Source organism: Heliangelus exortis, chromosome 29 (assembly GCF_036169615.1).
Source record: "Heliangelus exortis chromosome 29, bHelExo1.hap1, whole genome shotgun sequence".
Classification (NCBI taxonomy): domain Eukaryota; kingdom Metazoa; phylum Chordata; class Aves; order Apodiformes; family Trochilidae; genus Heliangelus; species Heliangelus exortis.
This window is the reverse complement of record NC_092450.1, coordinates 328383-355376: the sequence shown is the minus strand read 5'-3', so window position 1 is coordinate 355376 and position 26994 is coordinate 328383. Positions and strand designations below refer to the sequence as shown.

At 45.4% G+C, this 26994-nt stretch overlaps 1 long non-coding RNA gene across 1 annotated transcript; it reads right to left on the bottom strand.

The window, feature by feature from the left end:
- Positions 1-16630: 16630 nt before the first annotated feature.
- On the bottom strand, positions 16631-26558 carry LOC139788514 (uncharacterized). The gene is made up of 3 exons (XR_011722869.1): positions 26390-26558; positions 23399-23465; positions 16631-18076 (listed from the first exon to the last, which is right to left on the bottom strand). It is a non-coding gene; the product is annotated as an uncharacterized lncRNA (long non-coding RNA).
- Positions 26559-26994: the final 436 nt, after the last annotated feature.

Sequence of the window (26994 nt, the reverse complement as noted above, 5' to 3'; positions counted from 1 at the left end):
AGAACTCAGGACGTGTTCTTGGGTCTGTGTGTGCTTCATATTCTGGTTGTCTAAACTGGAATGCTTTAGGGATTGCCAACCTAACCTTAGATGTCTGAAAGCTTAAGCTGCAAATATGCATCAGTCAAGGGGAAGAAACAGGCACCTCCCAGAGCAGGTCATCTGTATTAAAAATTTAGGGCAACTGAACTCTGGTAGCTTTTTCCTGGTTTGTGCTAGTTTTAAATCCCACAAAGGTGCCCAGGACAATGGACTGTGCAGCCTGGGATGTAGTTGCTAATGCCTTTCTTCTGCAAGGTTTTGTGAAAAGTTTTTGCCAGGACTCATTTTTGAAATGTAAAAGGCATGAGACCTCCTGCAGTCTTTTCTGGACCCAGCAGGACTCCCATACATCCAGCAGCCACCTTTTCCCAAGGCTTTGATATGAAACCTGACCTGACAGCCTTGGATGGTTTCATCTGTCACCTCCTGGCTGAGAGACTCATTTCTGTTAGCACCCCATGGTATACAGCACATTTTAAATACTAATGCCTGTGGATGAGACATTTTGTCAGACACACCAGATGGAAACCACCATCAGAATATAAATTTCTAAAACCTTTGTATCCCTTTTGTCCATGGATAGAGGCATGTCACTACTTTTCTGTCCTTACTGACACCTTCTGTATTTTCCCCATGACCTTACACACTTCTGCTGCTGTTTAACCCAGTGTTAAAATGTTTTCCCCATAATTTTGGATATTATTCTCCTTTTTTCCTCTGCTGCTACAATATCAAGTCTGCAAATGTTAATGCCTCAGCTCTGTCAGAGGGTGAGGATATTGTCACTATCTATTGGTAAAATGTTTTGGATGCAGAAATAAATCCCAAAGGTCCCTTCCAAAGGATGTGTTGAACCTGTTTAGCTACAAACCCTGTTTTAGAGACCCTGCAGAACCAAGATATACCTGCAGGGATGCTTTTAACTGAATCTACAAGAGGGCACTTAGATTTTGTCACCTTTTCTCTGTCTGCTGCCACCTGCTTTCCTCGATCCCTGCAGGCAGCTGGGAATTGATACTCGATGTTAGATCCTGAGCCCAGCATGTGCTGAGCTAGAAGATATTTGCTTTAGTGCCAGGTGCCATATCATTTGCAGCTGAATGTCTGTTCTTACATTTCAACTGCTTTGCACTTTGACAGACCCCTGCTTATGTAGAGAAATTTTAGCTGTCTGTGCAAAACTCTGCTCAACAGCTTTTTTTTTGCATTGCCCCCCACCCCAAATCACATCCACTGATCCCCAGCTCCCTGTGCTGCTCCAGGCACTCGTTCTTGGGAGGTTTTCAGATTTGCCATCTGACGCTGATAGGTCTGGTGAGATGACTCTGTATGGGCTGACCAAGACACCACAGAAGGAGGTCTGTGTGGATTTGGCTCTTACCTACTGGACCAGTTACTCTTCTGAGTCACCTGTTAGCCCTTGGAAGGACTCTGCTGTGAATTGCCTGACCCTGTTGTGGGGACACAAATCCATGCCCTGTTGTTGGTACCACCTTCTTCTTGACTGCTGCCTGACCCGACTTGCTGGCCCTCATCCAATGTCCCTTCTCTCACTTTGCTTTTTATTCATTTTCTCTTCCCTCCCCCATTCAACCCAGGTTCTTTATCCTTCCCTCTGCACTGCTCTTGCCAAAACTCAGCCACCTTTCCCACTTCTCCATCCCCTCTTGCTTTTAGCAGGGAAGTTATTCATGGCATTGCACTGCCCCAGGCAAGCTCCAGTGCAAAAATACCTCTGGAGCAGGGGGCATGGCTGGGGTTAGGAGGGGAGCAGGGCCAGACCCTGTGAGCAGGCTGCTCAGTCATGCAGGTAAAAGATATATTTATTATAAGTGGAAAGGGAGAATGGTTGGTGGTCTCCCAGCTCTCCCTGTGGCTACAGATGTGGTTTGTGCTGACCTGCATGGCATTTCTCTCCAGCTTTTGGGACTTCTGCTTGTCCAGGGAACAGCTGTCTGCAGGGTGTGGGTCGAGCTCACTCCTGTGTCCATCAGAAGGTCACTGAGTCTCTGAGAGCTGGGAGATGTGAAAGGGTACCTGTCCCTCTTGTGTGTCTCAGTCACAGTCCAAAAATCAGGCCTTGTTTTGATTTTCCTGTCTCTTATTCATTTATGGGGCAAGTTCCCCCAGTGTTTATTCCTTTCACCCCTCCTGCAGCAAGCCTAGAGATGGAGGGAAGAAAACAGAAGAAGTGAAGCAGAGCAGCAAGATCATGATTAAGAAACTGAACTACCACCCAGCTCTGGGCACAAGTGACCAACAGGGAGAGCAGAAGCCAGGTGAGGTGGGAAACCCCTTCCTAATCCCATTTCCCAGCAGATGCTTGCCTGTTTGCCTGGACAAGCCCAGCAGCACAGCAGACAGAGAAATAAAGACCTGCAGCTCGCAGTGATTCAGGTTGTGACTGTTCTGCTGCTGACTTGGGAGAGGGGAATGATCCCCTCCCTGCTATCCACAAACCCCCTGAGGTCACCTGAAACTAGCACACCTTTCTTGAGAAAAAATCTCCTGAAACATGCTTCCCCCTCCTCTGCACTGAGCTGCTCCCTGGCTGTCCCTGCGTGCCCAGAGGCTCCGGGAGCCGCAGGTGTTGTGGAGGATGGAGGGGACTTCTCCCAGCCTGAATCTGGAGAGGATGGGGGGGAGTGCTGAAGGGGGAGGTTGACACACATCAGGAACCAGAGCTGCCAGCACCACGTCTCACGTTTCCTCCTGCTGGGGCTGTGGAAAGCTCTGGGTCAGGTTTGAACAGGAGGTTTAGTCTGAGGCTCATCGCCCAGTCAGGTGAGGTTTCTGCAAGGCATAGAGCAGCGTGTTCTCTGTGGCTGTTTGCACAGAGATAAACCCAGTGCCCTCCCCAACCCTCAGCCCCCAGCACCCGAGCAAAGGTTTTCAGGGAAGAGTAATGTGGCCACCCTCTCCTCTGACACATGTGCTCCCTCACCTCCTCAACTGCTACATTCTAGGCAGCACAGCATGAAGATGCCCAGGCTGGTCCTAGGTCTCTAGATGTTCACATAACACAAATATTACTTTTTTTAACACACCACAAATAATAACAAACTCACTAACATTAGTTAGTAAAGGCATGCACATTCCCGAGGAAGTTTAGGAGCATGAATCTGATCTCCAGACAAAGGAGTGATGTTGTCCCAGCCTGCCCTGGTGTGGAGGTAGAATTTAGTTTGACCTAAGAGCATCATTGGGCTCTAGAGGAGTAAGGAAGAGTCTGGGAGCATTTGTTTGTTGCTGGGCTGTCTTCCATCAGCAGTGTATTCCAACACTAAAAGTTCATGTAAAGTAAGAGTAAGTGTAAAGAAATAGTAAGAGCTCATGTAGTCCTCCAAAAAGCTCACCTTCCAGAAGAACTGGGAAGATGTTGGTTGGGAATTAAGACCACCCTCAGAGCATCACCCACCTAATATCCCTAACGCTCTGAGCCAACACCCCAGCCTGTGGATGAGGGGCAATTTTCCAACCTCATCTCCCTTGAAAATTCAACTCTGGGCTGGTTTGGTTGGAGGGTCCACCATGTAATCTGCTTACAATTCTGCAAGGCAGTCCCTGAGAAGATTAAGCCTGTCCTACAGTTGCCTACAAATTTCTTACTGTTTAAGTTACTATTCTGTCTGCACTGCAAATCCCAAGGGGTGAATTTGGTCATTTAAAAAGCAAACAAATGTAAGACAAGAAAGATATTGAATCTAATGCATGAGACCAAAGAGGGTTGGTGTGACCTGAGGCTATTCCTTAATTCTCCTGTACTTCAATTTCTGCTTCTTTGATATGAAGAGAAGTAAATGAGTGGACTTACTTCCCCTTGGCTGAAATTCTTTGCTATATTGAAATTCTGTAGTAATGGAAATTCAGCAATTCTACAGCCCTCTTAGAGGCCAGAGTCGCAGTCCAGTGATGTGATGATGCAGAAACACCAACCACAACAATTATCTCCTTCCCACCCCTTTGGTTTCTACACAAGTTGTTATTTCCTTTTGTAGTGACTGATCAAGTAAGTTGCAGCTGTGAAGTTAAGAGGAACTGGGTAGCAAGCTTGGAGTCTTTAGCAAGGATGTTTAACAAATCTTGAGGCACTGTAGAAGTTATGGGGAGGAGAGGAAAAGATTCTGTTGAATTGTGAACTGATGTAATTTATGCCCAGGAAATGATGGAAAAGCTGACATGAGATGTAATATAAATCTGCTTAGCTTTAGCTTAGACTGCCAGCTCACATTGTCCATTACCTGTTAGATTAAACAGATATCTGTTCTTAGAAGTCTCTTCCTTCCATGCCTTCTTTTTATCTCCTTCTTTGATAACTTAGGTAGGACAAGCTTCTCTTTTTTAAGGATGGAGGGTACTTTCTGAATCTCGAGCCATTCATGTCATGTAGTGACAGGATATGCTCTGCTTTAAAAATAAAAAATAATTATTGTCCATTTTGATCAACAGAAATGAGACTGATAAAGCAATAGTGAGGGAATTATTCTCTAGTAGGGATGTTCATACAGGGGGATGTTCATACAGGGATCCCATACTCCTGGGATAGCCACATTCAAAACATCCTGATGATTGGACTAGTGTAAATTACCATCTGTAAAAGTAACAGAATAATCTTGAATAATTAAAACCAGAAGCCAGGTTTGAAGAATACTCTGGATTGAATGGTAACCAAGTTTATTTAAATAGCATGGTTGGGATTCACCCACTTCATGGACACACTGTGCAGACCCTTGACTGTGACCTTCTTGCCTTGGTCCCCAGCAGAGAGGAAGGAACTTCCAGAGCTCAACTCCCTTAATTCTCCATTAACTGTAAAAAGCATTTGGGATTGGGCTTGATCAAAGTGGATGGGTCTGAAGTGTGCAGAGGGGGAGTCCCTCTTCAGCTGTGGAGTTGCAATGTTTGCCCCTTTCCTAGCTGTGGAGTGCACCCTGCAGGAGGTGTCTGCCTTGCTGTGTCCCAGCTTCCCTCCTGGATCAGGACCTGCTGAGTGCAGGGATGGCACAACCTGGTACTGCAAAAGCATGGCACACAGACCCTAAAACTCCACCCAGGAGAGCACTGATAGGAATAGGGTCTTTAGGCAAAAACCTAAAAAATAAGACATTTCGAAAAAAAGTGCCTGCCCCTTTTCCCCAGTGATCTGATCAAAGCCCTGGAATTCAGAGCAGACTGAGGAAAAGCAGACACCAGAAAGGGAGAGCTTCAAGGAACGTGTGTGCTTCAGCACCGGGTGGTCTTGTATCTCTGCTCCTGCCATTGCCTGTGGGGACTGATGTGGTGTCCTGTAGGCAAGAGGCTCTGCAGTGCATCCACAGAAATACCTGGGACCCCCTCCCAGCACAATGCCACTTCTTAGATCTCTGAGCACTCAGCTCTGCTCAGCCTCTTCCTCCCCAATTAATAATGTTGCTGTCAGTTTGGATTACTGCCCTCTACTTTCTTTGTCTCATCTTAAAATACTTGTGGTTTCATATTCTGTCAGACAGATATATAAGAGAAGAGCTCTGTCCAAAGAGCAGATGATGATGGAAAAGGAATGTGTTGCTACAAATTCCTGCAGGAGCTTTTACTGGATTCCTTGAGACTGATTGAAAGGCAAAAATATAGGGAGGAAGGAAACAGGATGGGGGTAAAGGAGAGCTCATCCGAGCTGCATATTGTGGCATTGTGGGAAAGATAAGAGTAGCCTGTGGCTTGAGCAGAGATAACAGTGAAAGGGTTTCTACAGTTATCTACGCAATTTCTTTCATTGCTTCACTGTTGTCCTGTTTGGGGAAAACAACCCACAGCACCCAAAACAAAACCAATATCCAACTGAAGATGCTTTTATGGAAATTTAAGTCCCTTGCTTCTTACTGTGCTTGTGACAGGAAGAAATCTTCATGTGTCTGGTTGGCTGGACATGGTGCTTCCTATGTCACAGAGATCCTGATTAATTTCTGCCTTTTCTACTGACTTCACAGTATCAGCTGCCACTGAAATGCAGCAAACTCACATCCAAAAAATGTAAGACCCCAAACTTGTCTCATTTTGTAGGCAAAACCAGTCCTTTATAACCATACATCTTAAGAAGCACCCAAAGATTTCATGGGCTTTACATCTTCTGTCTGTCTTGAAGGAGACAACACGGGTGTAGCATTTACTTTTACAAAACAGAATTTCCTCTCTCTTTACTTCTTAGTTAATTTCTCGTTCTCTCAGACATTCCTTCACGTGAAGTGCTGTCTTTCACTATATCTGCTGTTCCTGGTAAATGGGGAATGTTGGTTTTAATTCTCAGTTTGCATTCCTAACTGAAACAAAAGTTATTCCACTTACCAGTCTAAGATTTGATACTGGCTTAGACTGGACACCCATGTCTCAGATAGCAAAACCACCCCTAATTTAAGCTTATAACTCTGTATTCATGCTTTTACATTCTCTATGCAATGGAGATTAATTTCTGTTAAAAAAATTGATGATTTGGTATTTCTTCAATTGAGATCCAAAGCATAGACAACTGTTACATCTTTCAGGGATAAAAAAATGAAAGGTAGACTTGAGGATGACAAAAACTGTGATGGGGCACAGAAGCATCCATCACTGTCCTTTGCAGTGCTGGGATGGATGGATGGATGGATGGATGGATGGATGGATGGATGGATGGATGCATGATACTCCTACCAAAGTAGGTCATACTCAAGAGGAATGGAGGTGTCCATAAACAGAATTCTCCCCACTTATGGGAAGAAAGGTAAGTCATGAAAATAAAATCAAGGCCAAAAGCTAATTTCAGAGTTGACCATGAGAGAATAGTTTTTGATGTTCCCCCCTCAGGCTGCATTTATTAAAAAAATTTATTCCCAGAAGATAATAGTAAGGAATCCTTTCTGAGCTGAAGACAAGCATGACCGAGACAAATGTCAGACTAAAACATGGAAGACAAAGCTGGGAGATTCTTGTGTGAACTCCACAGTTGGAAAAGAGACATTCAGGAAAAGAAGGATAAAGCACTGGGCAAGTTACATCCCTTGGCCATGCGGGTGGAGAGTAAAAATAAGAAAATTCCAACGCTGGTGGAGAGCACCAAAGGCAGTGAAGCAGCAGCCCCTCAACCTCCCTTCAGATGAGGCTGAACCACAGCCCTGCTTGCTCCTCCTCACTCCCTGATCTGTATTATCCACAGCCAGGATGGCATTTATGGAGCTGCTCTTGTTATCCTAAATCAGGCTAAATCTGGGTGGTTATATCACACCAGCATTCAGTTCTTATCTAACTGTCCTGCATGCCTCAAAACAAGCAGTACCTTGGAATAAAAAAGGAAAGAAAATAAAATTATGTGAGTGGATGTGGGTTTGTGTATTTTGACCTCAGTACTAAGCAAAGGATTTTGATTGATCATGTGATTGAAGAAGTGGAATTCAGCTAAAATAAAGCCAAGATAGACCAGTCAGTGGTTTTGATACAACAACTGTTTTACTAAAAAATCCCCAAATCATTTGAAATGCGTTCTAATCTTCTCTTTATCATGCAGGAAGACCTTGCTTGGTTGCCATTGCCTATACATTTAGAAAAGGTATTATTTATTCTTAATCATTAACTGATACAAATTCTTGTAATACCAGAACTAGGACTGAACATTGGACAAAGTTTCATAACAACACTGCTTAACCTCTCCCTGGAGAGACCTTATTGACATGAAGGTGACTTACATTTTTCTAACCAAGAGAAAACAAGATACATGGATCTGCTTGCTTTGTCCTTGGCCACCAGGTTTGTTACTCTCACAATGAAGCTGAGCTGTGGGATCTCTTCTTGGAAAATCCATGTCAGTTGTGTCTATATTTAATGTGTTAACAGCACAAAGTGGGGGCTCCCTGACAAGACAGAAGTAATAATGATGTCCTGGGTCCATCTTGCTCCACGTCCCTGACAAGTGTAACAGGAAAAAGTTGTAATTCAGGAGCATGGAATGGAAAGATGAACATTTACAAACCCCAGCAGCACCCGCTGCTGTAAATCTGGACAGCATCAATGGAGAAGAGAAGCTTATGAGTAGAGTCAGGCACTGAACTAATCTGAAATAAAGAAAAATTGGAAGGGAGATGTTTTCTGAGCTTACTGATTCTTGCTTGTTAGAAAGAACACAAGTATTTTTAATTTATTATGGACAAACTTCTGGGCTGTGATTTCTCTTGTATGTAGCTGGATGATGAATAAGGGCACAGCCATCACCATATGGAGGAGGAACAGAGGAGACAATGGGAAATTCATCTCTGACCAGGAGCTACTGTGGAGAACCCAACAATTACAGAGCAAATCAGGGAATATGACGTGCATATCCTCAGGGCTGTCAGTCACTGCCTCTGGTACAGGCAGTGTCCTCTGCTGGGTCCGACATATTAAAAGTGTTTATTTAAGGCTGTTTCAAGCATGATGATTTCTGGGTATTTGTTTCTGTTTCAGCAGCCTATTAATTTATTTAAATGTTACTGATCTTGGTACTACCATGGATGACTTCAGTACATCTCTCCCAATAAATTTCTTGTTGCTCCAGGCTCTTGCACCAGAATCTTGAATGATATTTCTAATTGGGTAATTTCTTTTTGCCTTTTCAATCTATTCTGATATCACACCTGAGGCTTCATTCATACATGAAGCAGTACCCACGAGATGGACCCTGGGTTGATGTCCTGGTTGGACAAATCATATTTTCAGTGTTGTTTAACCAGTTGTTAGAAATCATTTCCTTTAGGGGTATTTATCTTTATTCCAGTCTCTAGGAAGCCTTTCCACTCGTGGTGTCTAGCCCATGGGACACATTAGCAATGTCCATCTATCTTCTGAGCTCCCTCATCTCTTGATTTTCTTCCACAGTTAGGTTCTCAAGCCCATCTTTTGTTGTACCCAAATGCTCTTCTTACTCATGGGTCAGGTTTTCATGTGGTCCCTAATTTCATGTGTTGGCCATACCACCCATGTCTTTTGCTATTTTCTGTTGTCTTTTCAGGTTTGAGCTCCCTCACTCTTGTTGGCAATGCCATCTTTTGTCATGCAAGGATGCTTGACTTTGGATCTTGGATTGTTCCAGCTTTGGAGAAGTTCCTCTTTGCTGGGGCCACGACTCCTCTGATTCTTTTCCCTCCTTGTGTGTATTTCCATTTGAGCAGAGTCTTTCATCAAAACTGAGTACAGAGTTGAAGGGGTGGGTGAGAAGTAAAACACCATTGTCTCTAGATTTGCACCTGGAGTTTCTGGGGTTTTCTGTCCGCGCCTGGATGGCAGGGGTTGTAGACAGGCTGTGGACAGGAGAGTTGTCCTGTTAATGCAAGAGTTGGTTCCCTGTGGCACAGGATGGGTATCCCAGGAAGAAAAGGATTTAGGCAAGCACCCAAGGGGGTATGTCCAGGGCACCCTGGTTCATCCCTCCCCAAGTCCTCTCACACTGGATGCACCAGAGCAGCCACACTGGGAGCCAGGGGGCAGGAACAGGTAGGGCAGGTCTGCTGTGCCTGTGGTTTTTTCATGTGCCTGTACCAAGGAGAATGAGAGGTATTGCATGCCCCTCCATCCTAAGCTGCTGCTAATGATTCCTTCTGCCTGGAGGACACGGAGGGGATCGATGCAGGGTCACCCATTAGACAAACATTTCCCATTGCCCAGCACAGCACACAGGGTCAGGCAGGTAATCATCACTCCTATCTTGCCTGCCTTGCTGAGGTGTCCAGCCTAGGGCAACTGGGGGTGCATTAAAGATTAAACAAGAGGTGGGGGGTCTGGTGAGTGTGTTGGAGTCATTCCAGGGTGGGTGGGCAGTGGTTGACCCAAGCAAGTGGATTTCTGCTGCCCCGGCCCCTACTTTAGATCTTTCAGCCGAACAAACCGCCGGCATCTCTGTTGAGACAAAAAATGCCTCTAGCTAAAATTCCACTATCTGACCTCAGAAGGGCTCCAGCTGTTTCTACCACCAACATAGCAGCTAGAAGAAGAGTTTTAAAGAGGTTGGCCATGCTGAAACAGAAAGCCACTTCTTCAGAGGGCCTGGCAGGAGAGAGACTTCTTCTGCTTCCCTCACACCTTTCAGTGTGAGTGTGAACATGGTGTGGCACGAGGGTTGGCTCTGCCCAGATGAGTGTCTGCCCCTTGCCAGCACCATGCCTTGTACCATAGCATCATAAAATGCCAGCTTGGAAGGGACCTCAAGAATTATTCCAACCAGTAGGCCCTGACACCTCTTCTAAGGCAGGAGGATGAAACGATTGCCTTGCTTGACACACTCATTCCTATTGCCTCCAACCTCTAAAATCAGGAAATTGAAACTCCTGCCTGTTAAAATAGTAAGAAAATATAATAATGGAATTAGTAAACCACCTTCCATTTGAGTGCTTAGTGGCCCAGGGGCTTGTCCCATGGCTGGGTGAGACCCTGAATGCCCTTGGGAGGGGTATGAAAATAACGCCTGGCACAAATGCTGTTGGGAGCTGTGTGGGCTCAGGTCACCATCCTGCAGACCCTCAAGCCACAGTACTTCTTTAGGATGTGAATTTACAGCCATCACTCTGTAATCAGTGAAAGAACAGAGGAAGAGATTAATCCAGAGTAATGAGCTGAGTCAGAGTTACAGCCATGAGGAAAATGTGGTGAGCATTCCTTCTGGTGAGCATTAGAACTGTTCTCTTCAGGCATAATCAGTGCCAAGGACAATTCGTCAAAGATCCTCCTAAGGAGTCCTGACTTGGTGAGGTCCCTTTGTCACAGCTTCCTCAGCTAATAATTCAATGTCCCCAGCTGAGCTCTTTACTCTGTGCTTCCTTTATGGTCAGTGGAAGAATCAGGCCATCAAACAATGAATATTCTCTCAGAAAGGCCAAATGAATTGTTCTGGGCCTTTTTTTTTTTCAGTGAGTATGAGCAGAGCCTCCAGTGACTGGCTCACATTTGACATCTCCCTCTCCAGCTCCAGAACAGATGAATCCTGCAGTCTCAGGCTCTGGACTCTCACCTGCTCCTCTTGCTGGTTGGGACGTTTCCAGTGGCATTAGATGACATGAACTGGAACAATTTTTATCTTTGCTGATTATCTAGGGTTGCTTTTGATCAGGGACCATCGTGCCCCTGAGCTGGACTCAGCTGTCAGACATCCTCTCACGAGGCTCCTGTCCAGGTTTGCCAGATTGGGATTCAGAACCTGGGCTGCAGCTGCAGTTCTTATAAACTGAGCATTATGTATTTTGTGTGATGCAAGAGAAGTGTTACTCATTTACTGGAATCAACCTTTTATCAAGTCAGTTTCCTATTGTATTTCACCCTTCATTGCACTGGCAGTTCATTCTTTCAATAAGGCTGTTTCTGTTCTTGAAAGCAAATTTAGGTGGTTTTGCAATTTCACCATGAAACACAGAGTGTTTCTTTTCTTTTAAAAATGTGTCCCAGGCATCCTTAAATTCTGTAGAGATCTTGGAGCAACAACGAATAAACCCATTAAGAAATTAAAAGACAGCAAACAGGGCTTCTGACAACTTTCCCTAAGTTGTCTTTGAATTTATTTGAATTTTAAGAACCTTTTACTTGTCAGATTTTATTTGCTGTTTCCTGTTCTTTCCCCAGTCGTGACTTGTGGTGGAAATCTACTCCTAGGTCCTTCAGTAAACTTATGGTTAGACTTGTGAGAGGGGTTCAAGCAGTGGTGACCAATGTGCAATGCACATTTTGGGGTGTTGGGTCACACCCCAAGTGCAGCATTTGTGGGGAGTCAGTTGCCTACAAAGCACAATGGCATGGGACAACCAAGCAGAAAACAGGCAAAGCTGGAGAAAAGGAGTAAGGTTTAATTCTGCCTCTCTGGGGGTCACAACCAGACTATGGGACAGCACTCAAGACCAGAACTAGGTCAGGACAGGAACTGGGAATTGGAGTTGGAAGCCACAAATTATCTTGCCACTTTCCAGCAGTGAATTAGCAGCAGAAATGCTCCTGCTCTGGGTGTTTGTTGGTCAAGCCTGGGGGTAACGTTGCAGTAAAGGCAAGTATTTCCCTGGCATGAGGAGCCCTGGGTTCAGTGGCTCTGCTGGATCCCCCTGAGTGGGCTCTTCTGCACACACATGTGAGGAGATTTCTCCACCACAGCTGCATCCTGATTCTTTCATAGGGGTCTGTATGATGGCTTTTTGATTCTTAGCTCTTACATCCTCGTCAATCACTCTAATTTCTATCAGGGTTTGTTTTTTTTTTTTTAAGATCAATCAAAATATTTTCCAGGTCTTGATGAGTCAGAGATCTGGGTGGAGGAATCAGTTGTGTGGGCAAAAGTTCATCATGGGAGGTTTGAAGAAGATAGGGGATGTTAGGTAGATCTTCTTGGATGAAGATGAAAGGAAAAGGATCCTTTTTGAGATAAGATTTTGGGATGATGGCCCAACACAGTGGAGAGAAGCATGTTGGGGGTTTTGTGGGTGAACTTCTGTTCCAACAGCCTAGGCAACCTAGTAAATGCATCCTGTGGAGCTTTGTGTCTGTAATTTTTGCAGTTTTTCTTGGCCCATGTATTGAGTTCCCTCCAACCCCTTTAAACATTGCACCATATAAGTAGATGCAAAAAAACCAACCCAACAAAAAACCCCCAAAATTTAGAACATTTGAACTTACAGGTGAAAATTACACTTGAAATAAAAAAGTTGGCTTGTTGCATAGGGGAATATATTATAATGTATTATAAGAAAATTCAGCTAAAAGAACTCAGGTGATAGTTCAATCTGTGACATTCTTCTAGCCTACTTAACCTAATCTAATAATTATCCCTGAATGGGATGAGGAGATGTAGGACCAGATATAGCCTGGATGTGTGCTTGAAAGAATAAGTCTTGTGGGTAAACAAAGCAGACAGAAGAACACAACAGTTGTCCTGGATTAAAAGTTCACCTACAGATCCTCAGGGATGAACATGTGAGCATGGCAAGATGTAGGTGTGACATGAGGCAACCAGGTGCCACTAATTGCCAGGTAGTGGGCTTGACCTCGTGTTAAGCCCACCTGTGCCTAATTAGGGCAGCCCCTACTGCGCATGAGCAGGATTAGGGGGGCCAATAAAAAGCTCACACCTGGGGAAGGCAGCTGGCTCGTTAGCCACCTTTGGAGCAGTAGCACTGATCCAGGCTGGTCAGAGCACCATTCGTGAGCTTCTAGTGGGACACCTGGTTGGACCTTGGAGCGCCGTGCCCTAAAAGAGGTTCATCTTGCTACATGTAGGAGCCTTCCCCAGGGTGCTTTCCCAGTCTCCTGGCTTTGCAGTTCAGAGGCTCAAGAAGGACGATACCCCTGGAGAAACTGAAACTTCCCCACTGACAGGAAAAAATAGATCATTTTAGTCAAAAGATCAGAAACGGGCAATTGGGGTGAAATTGCCCATGAAACTTGATACTAAGAACTAAATGAATTATTTGCAGTAGTTAGGATGGAGTGGAAAAGGGCAAAGCAAGCTGGTTGGTAGCAAGTTGAGGAACCACCATGGTTCACTGGGAGAAGCAGAGGAAGCAGAATGTCAGTCCTGGTCTGTTGGAAGCTGTGTCACCAGCCAGGCTTTTGGGGATGTGGTCAGTGAGCAGGGCCAAGCCATGATGGGCTCTCAGCTTGGCTCTTGAGGTGGCAGCTACCAGATCAGCTTCTCCTCATGAACTTTCTCTATACAGAAGTACATTCCAGGGGAGGTGTTTGGGAGGTGTCCAGCTGGGTGGGCATCTCCTGACAGCCACACCTGAGCTGTGGGAGCTTCTTTTGCCATCCCAACAAGAAGTTTAACCTCAGTGCCACCATCCAGCTCTCCCTGTGCTAATTCAGGTAGGACTGTGCCCACTCATGGTAAGAAATGATTGTGTAGAGCGCACCAGGGGGTGGATCACATAACCAGCAAGTGTCATGTTTGGTTTGGTTCATAACACCAGGTTTGCCAGTTCTTCCATGTGGGTACCTCATAAGGGATGAGGTCCTGTTACCATGGACAGGTAGATCTCAGCTGACATATGCATGGCCCTGTTTTGTGTTGGTCCTCTCTCAAATACAGATTCACTCTGGAGGTCTCAGACTCCCAGGTGCCTCCTGGGATGTAAATGTCCTGGTGCTCCATGGCTGGGCTTCGTTTGCTACTCATCCTGCTGCTCTCCATCTTCCTTAGGGATTGCTCCTGGCCACAGCCAGGGTACACAGCACTGAGTGGAAGGGATCTTGGACTTGATTCAGATTTGACATTTCTGTGTCCTCACATCTCAAGGAGGAGAGCTCTGTATAATCTGTTCAGCTCTCAGAGATGCTGAGGAATACTCTGCACACTTTGTACAATTCTGGGAAGAAATAGACAAGTCTCTTGCTGCTCAGGCATTGAATGGCAATGGCTTATGAAATCTGAGAATTTGTGGTGTAGTTCAGCCAGTGACCAGTTGAAATATATTCCCCTTTGCCTAAATGAGAGTGAATGGCTTGTCAGCAATGAAAGGGAAAGGCAAGAGAAGAGCCCTTCTACTTAAAAAAAATAAGAGTTAAAGAGAAAGTGGGTTCTTAGACAGCAAGACAAATGGAAGATTTGACATCTACACTTCAAAGACTTGTCCCCAGGCAAGACAAACAAAATTACATTTGCATATTCACTGACAGTAACTGAAGACAACAGCCAAGTGGAAGAAACTGAGAGAAGGGAGGTGGAATTAACATACAATATATTTCTCCAGCTTGAAAATGAGATGGAAGGAGCAGGAGGGGAAGTTTTGAAGAGGTTCCTTTGATGCTTGTTTTTCCCCATAAGGAAAGAGTACATGGAGAAGCTGTGATTTAAAGGTGCAATTCCTGTAGTATGCTGCACCTAACTCGAGGGCTTTTAGTGCTACAGCAGAAATGCCACAGCCTCACGACTCAGTGTGAGGGTGAGGAATAAACTTTCTGTTCCAGCTCAGATTTGTTCTGATGGATTAACTTTGTGCCACCTATTTCAGGTCAGATGTGCCATCAGCACACAAACAGAAGGAGCCTTTTGTTGAACCTCCCTTGGCTTGTCCATGGGCCTTTTCAACAGCGTCTTCTTGCTCTCTTCCCACCCATATCACATCCAAGTCACTGCCCCATGCATCCTCACACCCTCCCTATGTAGCTCAGGGCCCTGTATGTTTCTTTCCACTTTGGACATGAAGCATCTTTGGTCCTGCCCTTGTCATGGACCTTCACATGGAATTTGCTTTGCTCATTACCTCCACATCAGGCTTTACTGTGACAATAGCACTGACATTCTGAGACTGATGTAGCACCTCCAGTCACAGTGAGATCCACTCCCAGCCCTCTGTCCTTCTTTTAACTCCTGCCCACTGCAGTTCTGGTGATATCCAGGCAGACTCACAGGGGAGAGCTGCTGTGTCAAAGCCCTGAGAAAAGGCTAGAGCAAGGCCAAGGATACTGGTGGCCCTCATGACTGAAGACAAATTGTGCCTGTACAGCAAGGATCTCAGCTGGAATTTGTGACAGGGCACAGACCTCATGTGGAATGCATGGGATAAGTCTGGGTAGAGAAATGCAGGGGAAAATCCTGACCCTGGTTCAGACTGACAGAAGAAAAGGCCAATGGGTGACAGATGGTGTAAGAACAGTTGATTCTTCCTCTGTTAACCTCATGAGGTTTGTGCTTGGCCCAGTCTTGAAGTTTCAGGTCCTTCTGCACTGAGGTTCAGCCACTCAGCTGGGCAGCCCTCCTGTCCAACCCTCCCCCTGCTTCATTTTTGCATCATCAACAAAATTGCTGCAGATCCCAAGTTCAGTGCAGCCCAGGCTGATCTCATGGCTGGTGCTGCTTTCATCTGGATGTTGTGGTCACCTCCTGAGATTCTTTGCTACTGGAATGATCCTCTGCTTCTAGGTGGGTTCATGTCAAGTGGAAGTCTCCAGGAAAGTTTTTGAGCCATATGGGCTTTCATATGACCCCCCAAGGAGTGACCCCAGCACTATCATGGATGTCCTGTGCCCAGTGACTCCCCTGAGCCCAGCAGTCCTGATGAATTGTCTGCTTGCCCAGCCCATACTTTCTCAGCCTGCCAATGAGATGACTATGATAGATGATGTAACATCCTTTTCTATTTTTTATTTTTATTTTTTTCATGGCTCTCAACACACAGAGGCAGAGGTTCAGTGGCAATTTATTGCCTCTCCATACCCTGTAGCCATCCCACTTGGTGTGTAAGGGGCATTGCCTGGGTCCCTGTCTACAAATAATCATCCACCAAAGGGCTGCTCTCTGCAAATATGTCAGGACTCAAAAAACTGCTGTGAAACTTCTCAGTGTACAGCAGCAATGCCCCAGTGATTCCTGAGACAAGATACATTCTTATCCTGGTCATCTTTTCACCATTCTAGAGGGCTGTTAGGACCACTGCCAGGGCATTCAGCATCAGAGCTGTCAGTGGCAGGCACTGGGTGTATGATGACATCTCTGTCCTACCAGGTGCTCCTCTTACCAGCACAGGAAAAAGGTCTTGGTCAGCTACTGACCTTCCCACACCTGACCAAGGTCTACTCATTTCAATTGGACAAATTTCTGCAGTATTTTCAGGAAACTTGAACATGCTGAATGTCTTTGGGGGAATTTGAGCCCAGTGGTATATGATAAAAACATGGGAAACTAACTGTCTCCTTCCATGGCTTTCTTAGGAAGGCCAAGACAGGGGCTGAGACTCAGCTGTGCTATTGGTTTCTCATCCTTGCCAGAGCTGATGAAGCTCCTGACAGTGACCAGTGCTGAACCAGGTTTGGTTCCTTTAAAAAAATAATGAAAAACACTTTTTTAGAGGCATCCCAGGGTCTTTTTGCATCATCTCCACCTCAGCAAGGTGCTCTGGACTTCTCTGATGGTTGTACAGAACAAGTGTGACCCAAAGCCAGGTCTAACCCCCCAATCCCTGCCACCTGAGGGGCAGCAGAGCTGGCTGGAGGTTAAGCAGCAAGGTCTGACAGATATTGTCCACTAAACTGAGCAGCAGAGCCTAATGCCTGGTCATTCATTACAGACTTTCCAAATGGTCAGCTGAAGTATTAGAGCTGGTCAAAGGTCTCTCCAAACATTTACCATCCATTAAAAGCTAACCTTTCTGTGTGTATGTTTGAGCTTTGAGCTCTCCAATAGCTGCAGGCTATGCATAAGACTCGGTGCTTCTCTGGGGGTCTATTACACTGTCAAACACAGCTCAGCCCCTCTGAAGCCCCAGCAGCATTCCTGGAGTGGATTCTCCCTCCCCACCTCCTATCACTCCTCCAGGAGCCTGAAAGCTGTGAACAGCTTGCTGGCAGCTGGACATTCCTTATGGGCACTGTCAAGTTTGCTGGTCTTCTCCCTCCAAAAATAAACAGCAAAATGTATTTGAGATCAGGGATTTGTAGAAAATGGTTTTCTTTCCTTCCCAGGGCAAGTCTGCAAAGATTTGGAATTTTTCCCATTATTGTGATCAAAGCAAAAATTATGAGAGTGTCAGGGTGAGCTGACAGTGTGATTTTTTCAAGAGGATTGATCAGATTTGACGTTTTGGGAATGCTTTAAGTGGGATGATGAGAAGTTTTTTTCAAAACCTGGAGAGCTGCTGTTGTAGGGACAGTGAGTTCACCAAAGCTTATTCTTCCTGTGCTCTCAGATGACACTTGGCTGGTGATGCTGTGTGCCAGGGCCAGGCAATCCTCCTACTTTTCTCCAAGCCCAAAGTTATTTGCGAAAAAGCCATCAGCTTCAGGTTCATATCTTCTGTCACATGCACTCAGCTTTGTCTTGGTTTTTACAAGACAAGCTGTCAGCTTTTGCTTCATGAATGGGATTTCTTGTATCTTTCCCCTCCATTTCTTACCTACTGTCTCATTCTCCCTCATTTATTCACCTTTTTCCTACCTAAGGTTTTCAGATATGCTTCTGGCACCCATCTAATGTGTCTTCCTTGGCAGGCAGCTGTGTGGCACCTGTGATCTCATGGCTTCTAGTCTGGAGATGGCTTGCACTTGGGGATTTTGACTTGGGGTGTAGGAATAATGAGCTGGTATTTCCCTGAAAATAAAACATACCATATCTGTAGGAGTGCTCACATGTGAGAAAAGGGATTTCTTTTTTTGCTGTCACTTTGGAATGCTCAAATTATGGCTACCTTGGGAGGGACCAGGATACTGTGAATTCACCCACTATCTGGTGTGCAATTTCCTTATCCAGAGAGTCCTCAGCCCTTTGGAGCCAGCGGTTGTGGGTCTGAGTCCTTGAGCTGATTCATTCTTTTCTGGTTTTCAAAATTTATGGACTTAAAGTAAAGCACATCTATAAATAGGCACAGAAACAATGCCTTTGAGTTTCAAAGCTGCTGAAGGACCTTTCTTCATGCTTCTGCTACTGGTTTTATCCTCATGAAGGGAAAAGACCAGGTTATTATTACCACTGCATATTAATTTTGCTCTGGATGAAGTGAGCAACAAAGAGCCTAAAAGAGAAAGAACATGGGAAATAGAAAATGAGAGGAACAGAAAGTTTTCCTTACTGAGGAAGGTATTTTTCAGAGGGTGAAAACCTCCCTAAGTAAAGGAGGCATCAGGCAGCACCTGCATCCACTCAAGGTCTGGCCAGGAGAGATCAGCAGAATTCAGCTGCAGGGACAACCAAAACTGCCCCAGCCTTAAATCAGAGTCACAAAATAAATAGAAAGCATCTCAGAATGTCACCATCAAAGCTTAATTATCTGCTGACTTCTGAGACGTGAGAGAATTTTCTTTGTCTATTTAATTTCATGCTTATCATCAAACTAGTCATTAAATGGCTGAGTATTAGGGGAAAAATTCAAGGCTTTCTGGTCTGTCTTGTTTAATCCTTCAGCCCCTCCCTCCTTTCCCTCCTCCTTGTCCCACTTTCTCTCTGGCACAGGCAGGGGGGAGCAGACAGGGTGCCTGTTGGGCAGTGTGGCATCATCTCTGCCTCCTGGTCTCGAAACAGAGAGGATGTGAGTGTGTATGGTCCTAGGCAAAAGCTGGTATGGAAAATACCCCAGTGCCATGTCAAAGCTCTGTTGTACAGCTCTGACTGCTGGCAATCCCACTGTGCATCACATGGCATGTAGCAGAATTGCAGAGGCCTCTAACAGTGGGATGAGACCCAGAAGTCTGATCATTATAAGGAAAATAAATTGTTTGAAGCCAGGTAAATTGTTAAAATGTCACCAGAATGATTGAACAGCAAACGATACTGGGCTCTGCAGTCTCATTACATATCACTGGGGGATATTAAACGAAATTGGAAAACAAAAAAAAAAAATATATATATAAAAATTCAGCCACTGAAAGGCTTTTGTATGTAGGACAAATCAAGGATGTAGAATTGCTGCTTTGGGCTACCTTTGAAACCAGGAACACAGAAACATTTAAGTAGAGATCAGCTGTTTAAACTGGTGACAACACTATCCCACTGAAATGAATTAGTGCTTTAGGTCTCGGCTGCTCTTCAGACAGACTGTTTGGAGGCAATGGGGGTAGGACACAGCCGCCAGCAGCTATTGGCAGGATTTTGGCTTAGCTGGACCAGGACTCATCCAGTGAGGCAATTCCTAAGTTTTGGTGGCAATGTCCTGTCTCCCTCTCCAGTGGGATGTATTTCCTTCTGAGGGGACACAACTGTAGCACTCACTGTTTAATAAGACTGTACAGCAACACAGCTTCACCAAAAGGATCTTTGGTTTCGTTCCTTACCTTGACATCAACAACTGCTGCTTTCTGCAGTTCGGTTTCTAATGTCCAGGAGGAATCATTTACCCAGCAGCAGCCTCCCAGCCTTAAACTTTTGACCTGAGCTAATTACCGAATTCACTTTATAGAAGTAATGAGGTTCTGAGCCTCTGCAATGCCTTGGAGGCTCTAGAGAGTCCCAGCCAAAACCTGAGCTCCCTAATCAGTTCTGACTCTGTTTTTTTATTCATTTACCGAGTGCCCCAAGGCACCGCCGCTCCTTGAGCTCTCTGGCAGGAGCTGCAGTGCTGCTTCTCCCCAGTCTGCAACTGGGCAAAACACCCCAGTTCAGGGCTGCAGGTATACTCAGCACCTTCTTAACAGGAGGGGGAAATGTCAGTGGGGACCAGCGGTCAGAGCAGCAGGGACAAGAGGATTCTGCTCGTGTCTTTCCTCAGGTCTATCAGACAACTTGTGTCTCTTCCTTCTGCCTCAGCTTCTCCAACAAAGAAACTGATTTAACTTTATATCTGTCATATATCTTTGATATTTGGGTAGTACAGTGATGAAGGAAGGTGAAGTGTTATGTGTGGGACCATACACGGACACTGGCAGGAGGACCACAGGCAGGAATGAGCTCCCACACTGTCCCTGTGTCCTGGTCTCCCTGTGCAGTCACCATCTCCCTCCTTTTGCCCAGTTCTTCCCACGCAGTATAGAGAGGCTCTAACCAGCACTCCAAAACTGATCCCATCCTGTTTTTCACTGGGAACATCCAAGAGCTGTCAGCAGCTGAAGAAAAGCTGGAGACCTACACTGAATCCCTCAGTCTCCAAGTCCACCACTGGTCTCCAGTTGCTCACAGAGTTAATGGTCCTGGCTTCCCCTTTCAGAGTTTCTCTTCCCTTGTGCTTGCTCTGTTTCTCCCTTCAACTCTTATTTCCAGCAGCTCTCACAGGGCTGAAACATCCTTGCTGAGGGGTAGGAGAATGTGACTGTGTCACCAGGTAAGGATGCCCCTGACCAAGTTCTAGTTCCAGCCTTTAAATCCAGCAACTCACTCCCCACACTGGGGCAGTGAGGGATGAGGATATCCCCACTTCACAGCAGGGTGATGTAGAAGGGAAGGTATAATGCCACTGGATACCCTCGTGACCATTTTGAAGGAAAGAAGTGGTTCTGCAGGCAGATGTGACCTCCTGATGCCAAGTCAGCTGTACTGCCATGGTGATCTCCTGCTGAGCCTCAGTGACCTTCATCAGTGGGCACTGTGGGGCCCCAAACTGAGCCATGCTCCACAGTGGACAGTGTTGGACCTCATGATGGATGATCCACAGCCATGGCAGACAGAGCTGGCACATCTGACAAATCCTCCAGCCCTTATGTGTATAACCCTGTAGTGTGGGCAAGAGCAGCAGCAGCTGGAGCACATGAAAGGCAGAGCTCCCATATTACAGCCACCAGGCTGCAGGAATGGATGTAGATGGAAGTAAGTAAGTAAGAAGGAAGGAAAGAGCTTTACATGGCAAATCTGTACAAGGTTGAGTGTCAAAGGCCAGCACAGAGTCGTTACCATGGGCTTGGTGAGCTCTCCCCCCTTGCTCGGGGTGATGTGCCTGGTAATCACACAATGATGCCACTTTTCTTTCTGCCTCATTTCAGACAGATTACTGATTATAAGAAAAAGTGGAGACCTGGTGAGCATCCTTGTGCTCAGCTTACAACTGCAATGAAATTATTTAAGCACACAGGTTTGACAGGTCACCTTACCTAAAACAGGCCAGAGGAATTACCCTCAGCATCTGCAGCAAAAATGCTGTTTTTCTTTCTGATGTTAAGATTCCCTAAAACTACACATCGCATTCCTAGTTTTAACTCATAATTATGGAAGTGAAGCTTGTGGCATCTGCAGTGCTCAAAAGCAGGTGTTTTACAACAGCTGACACAGGAAAGTGAAGTGGGCTTGGGGGAGCAAGAGTGGTTCTCCCAACCAGCCTGTGACATGGGGGAGAAGGTGGAAAGGTGGAAGGTGGGCAGGTGGAAATGCAGCCAAGTCCTTTGCCATCAGTGGGGACAAAGTCAATGTGCATCACTTGCTGAGAACAAAGAACTTCTCTTACTTGGAGGCTGCAGGGAAGTGATGCAGAAAGATCTGTGACTGGACAGGTAGAGAAAGGTGTGAATGCCAGTTGTCAGCACAATTTGGGAATATTATACAATTAAGTAACTGAGGGAGCTGGGTCTCTTTAGTTTGGAGAAAAGGAGACTGAGGGGTGACCTCATCAATGTTTTCAAATATGTAAGGGGTGAGTGTCAGGGAGATGGAGTTAGGCTTTTCTCAGTGGTGACCAGTGATAGGACAAGGGGTAATGGGTGTAAATTGGAGCATAGGAGGTTCAAGTTGAATATCAGAAAAAATTTTTTTACTGTAAGGGTGACGGAGCCCTGGAACAGGCTGCCCAGGGGGGTTGTGGAGTCTCCTTCACTGGAGACATTCAAAACCCCCCTGGACACGTTCCTAGGGGATGTACTCTAGGGGGCCCTGCTCTGGCAGGGGGGGTTGGACTAGATGATCTTTCGAGGTCCCTTCCAACCTCTAGGATTCTATGATTCTATGATTCTATGATTATATTATAAAACTTTTCTAATTAATCAAATGATCCAGTAGGAGTTTAAACTATTTCTTGGGAAATTCAGATGCACAAGGACAATAAGGTACCACCAGTTCAGTGATGGATATAGCCCAGAGAAAATCATCTTGAATTTCAGGCACTTTTCCAAAAAGAGGAGGAAAAGCTAATTAAAACCATGTCTACAAAAATTAATCTCTTCATGATATGTTGGTCACCTTTCAATCTGATCACCTTTCATATTCAGCTCGAGTGCCACCCATCACAGGCCTGTGCTGCAGCTAATTGAACCCTGGTCAGCTGGGTGATGTGGGTCAGAGGAACAATGTTGGAAAACCTCACAGAGAAATAAAGTAATTTCATTAAAACAGGGCAGACTGGCAGATGTAATTTTGAAGACCTCATTTGTAGTTACGTAAACCTGCCTCATACTGAGGCAAACAAAACCCTGCTGCCAGGGAAATCAATGACTGGAGGGGCCAAAGGCAGCTGAGCCTGGAAGACGACTGAATTATCATGTAAGAGGTGCAAGGCTGGCTGCTGGATGTAGATTTTTTTTGTGATTAGTCCATCTAGTCTGGTCAGAAAAAGCAGATAAGCTTTAGGGAAAACAAGCCCTTCTTTGAATTTGAAATAGAAGTAGCAAATTGACAGATAGCTGAGGGTGGTGAGCAGAGCAGTGCAGCAGGGCCAGGCTAATCGCTGGAGATAAGATCTCCAGCACAGTGATGCGACAGGCAGTAACAGCTCCTGCTCTGGCACCTTCCCTCTCCCTACAGACATCCTGGCAGGATGGAAAATGCCACCACACCAGCAGAGTGACCTGACTTCCAAGGGGATATCTGCAGCTCCAGCTGTTTGCCCCTGTGCCTGCTCCACTCCTGCTGTGGAGGAAGGGGAACCAAATCGGTGGAAAGAGAACTTCTCAGCCTGTGATCTGTGTTCCTTAAAGAATATAACAGCTGAAGAGATACAATCTGGTTCTCCATCCCTTCACAAGTATTTTCCAGACCTAAGGAAATATGATTTATGTTACTTACATGTCCCAAAGTCATCTTGTGAGAAAATAGCAAAATTAAATTCCCAAAGAGAAAGTTTGCAAAAGCACTGGAAAGGTCAGTGTTGGATTTTCTATGTAGCAGAGTGTGTTGGGCCATGAGTCCAGACTTGGTAAAACAACCCCCCACACACACCCAAAAGGATCCCTGTCTGGAGCCTATACTATACATTCCTGAATGCCAATGAAGTCCATAGTTTATTGGGCTATATGAAACCCCAGAGACTCCCCTGAGTCTCTGAGTACTCCTCTGAGTAGAGCATCAGGGTTGCTTGGGCACTGAAAAATGTCCCTAGAAGCACCACACTGCTGTAATTACATTCTATCTGAGCAACACCCAGTCCAGCTGACTGTGATGGACTCTCTGGCACGGGAGCCTCCAGACTGGATCCCATGGTGTCTGCACCATTGACGTGTGCATTCAGCCTTCACTCTTTCTCCTGACCTCTGTTAATAGCAGAAGATGTTGTAAGGTTTTGTTCAGATTACTGGGGAAGGTTTTGGGAAAATTCCTCCATGACATTCTTTAGAGGACTCTCCCCACCTTCCCTTCAGCCCTACAGACAACCAGTTTTCCCTCTTGGGGGACTCCAGCTGGATTGACAGAAGACATCTATCCTGTGGATGCATGCAGCTCCTGGGGCCTCTTTGTGTCAGGCTGGTTTAACAACAAACATATCACAGCCCCTGAAGCATCCAGTCCAGCACGTGAGAAGCAGGGAGAGGTAGCCCAGCACGTCCATCTCTTTATGCCTGGATTACCCAGTCGATGAAAAGTGGGTGAGAAAGATTTTTATGGGGTTTTTTCATCTTGAGATTCCCCCCTATTGACAGAATGTGAGGGTGAGGCAGACTGACACCCAGATTTGACTTGGAGTGCAGTTCAGAATTCACCTACTGAATTAAGGAACAAAGCAGTGTAGTTACCTGCATTGGTTTGCCAAAATTCAACACAGCAAATGGGTTTTTATTCAGTAGAAGAACAGCACATAAAAGATTTGTGCCTAAAACTTCCCAGAGCAGCTGATAATTTTGCCTAATTCTGATGGAATTCTTAACCTTACACATTTCACTGCTAAGGACCTGACCCCTGTAAAAATCAGGGTAATAGCACTTGATTTTGTTTACATATTTTTAAGATTTTGCTATGTAACTGTTAAGTTATGCATGCAGTTCAGGGCTACACTGGTGCCCAAACAGAATCTCTCCTAATACATACATGTATCAAACAGGGCTGCCCAGTAAAGAAATTTGTGTTTTCAAAGCCAGAGCTGTTAAGGCCTGGACCCAGAGACTGCTCTGGGATTTGGGATTAAGGGACAATGACATCTCAAGGAAAAGCAGATTGAGGCTTTAACAAGTTCCTGATGCTGGGCAAGTGGATGCAAGGTGCTATGTTTCTTGGCAGAATTCTTGCAATTTCATCTGCTCATTGACCGGAGAAGGCAATGTCATTTCTTGCCCTTTCTGCCTCCTTGGCTTTGCTGGAGGATGCTCTTCAGTTCCTGGTTGCTGAATTTCATTGCTAAGGTCATACAGATGTGAGGGGCTGGGAAAAGACACAAAGATCTGAGTCCTGCATGGAGAACTGAGCTGTGTTTAATCACTATTCTAACACATCATATAGCAATGGAGGTGTGAAGGAAGCAAGCACACCCAGCACAGTGCATGTACCAAAAACCCATTGCAGTCAGTGTTTCACCTCCAGCAGTGATCTCCAGGGAAGAACAAAAGGCAAATATACCTCCCCTGGATATTCTCTGAGCCTCCTGCCTTTGTGTCTCCAAGATCCCTAGGGCTGGGGGATGCTGCAGTGTTTCTCACCCCTGGATGATTTTTTTCCCTTTTATTTCTATTTTTATCATGTTTCCCTGGTGTCATTGCAGAAGGGAGGGAGTTAGTGACCTGGTAAAGATCCTGCATGACTTCTTTTTCCATTGGCCTGACCTCACCCTTGCCATATCCCTTTACCTGCCATGTTTCTGAAGAAGGGGATGATGGCCCAAGGATTTGTGGCCCTTCTGGTTTTGAGATGAGTCTCAAAACTGACCACAATCTTCCCAAATGTTCTTAATTTGGGAAGAGAAGAAAGAAGGTGCAATGTCTTTAAAAAGCTTACTGCCTGGGAAGACCTGGGTCCAGCACATCTCCCAGGAGTCCAAGAAATTTGAAAGATGAGTCCCTGACATTCTTGTCGTGTCTCCCCTTCTCATTTTCAGCACTTCCACAGCCAGGCAAGCTGTGAGGTCTGGCTTGTGTAAGGGAGGCTGTCAGAGCTGGGACATGCAGCCCCATGGCCTGCAGCTGGACTGAGTGAGGAGTCTCCATCAAGCATCCATCTAAATGTCTTGCCCTCGGGTTCGGCACTCCTTTGTTTCTAAAGCCAGAGTTATTAGTATCAAGAAAGCATGTAAAGAGCTGGGAGATACTTTGTGTGCCCTAAAAAGAGAGAGAAGGAGGCAGAGAGGAGGAGGGAAGAAAGTTTCTGTGCCTGTTGGGATCATGCTTGGGGAAACAGGGGGAGACACATTACTAGGACTGGCTTTTAAATAGAGCACCAGGGTCTGGTTTTGGGTTTTTTCAGAGACAGAAGTAAGTCCTGTGGCTGTGAGCAGAAAATGGCCCTGGCAGAACAGAGGGGACCCTGTTCCAGCATTCCCTCTAGCACTGCAAGGCTTTAAACCCCAAGCTGGAGGAGAGCAATGGGGAATGCAGGGATGGAGTCTGAGCCACTGTTGAATGCACATGATGTCTGTAGATTGATTGATAAAGAAAATCCCCACAGTTGGCTTGGGGTTTCTAAGAAAGCAGTGAATATGAAATCCTTTTTCTTTTTTTTTTTTTTTTTTGGGTAGGTGCTACACAGGAATGACCTGGGGACACATTAGACAGTGATAAGTGACTCTCTCCACCCCCTTTTATCCTGTTTACAATACAGAGGCTTTCCTTGAACAAAAACCTTTTTTTCACTCACCATGCTCCTGGCTGTTGTGTCTAAATGAGCCAATTTGCTGAAGGACTCCTCCTGGAAGGACTCGAACTCTAACAAGAATGGAGGCTTGGTTGCAGCATGTTGTTTCTGGCAAAAATCAATTAATTCACAAAAGAACAGTAATTAATTCTTGTATTTCAGTGTTTCATTCTTGTATTTCAGTGAAATTAATTTCTTGTATTTCCATTTCATCAAAACTCTTGTGATACTTTGTAAAGCCCTGGCCAGGAGGGAAATCCCAGCATCTATTTTCATTCAGCTTCTCTATTTCCAGAAAGTATTTGAAAAGAGGTATGATGACTCAGATAAGGGAGAGCAAAGGACTGAATTCATTTGTTACTGCTGCAGGTAATGATATTATTGATATACTCTTTTTCCTGAGACTGATGTAATTTCCATGGCTTGAGTTACTATTAGACATCTAGAAGACAACTTCTATAACTGGCTTGCTGCATGGCAGGACAGGGCAAAGTTTCACACATCACCTGAGATGCAACTTGGACTTGGACTCCATGGTCTTAAAATTCTTTTCCAAACTGAATGATTCAAAGACAACGATTAAGAAAGGGAAAAAATAGTGGAGAAGG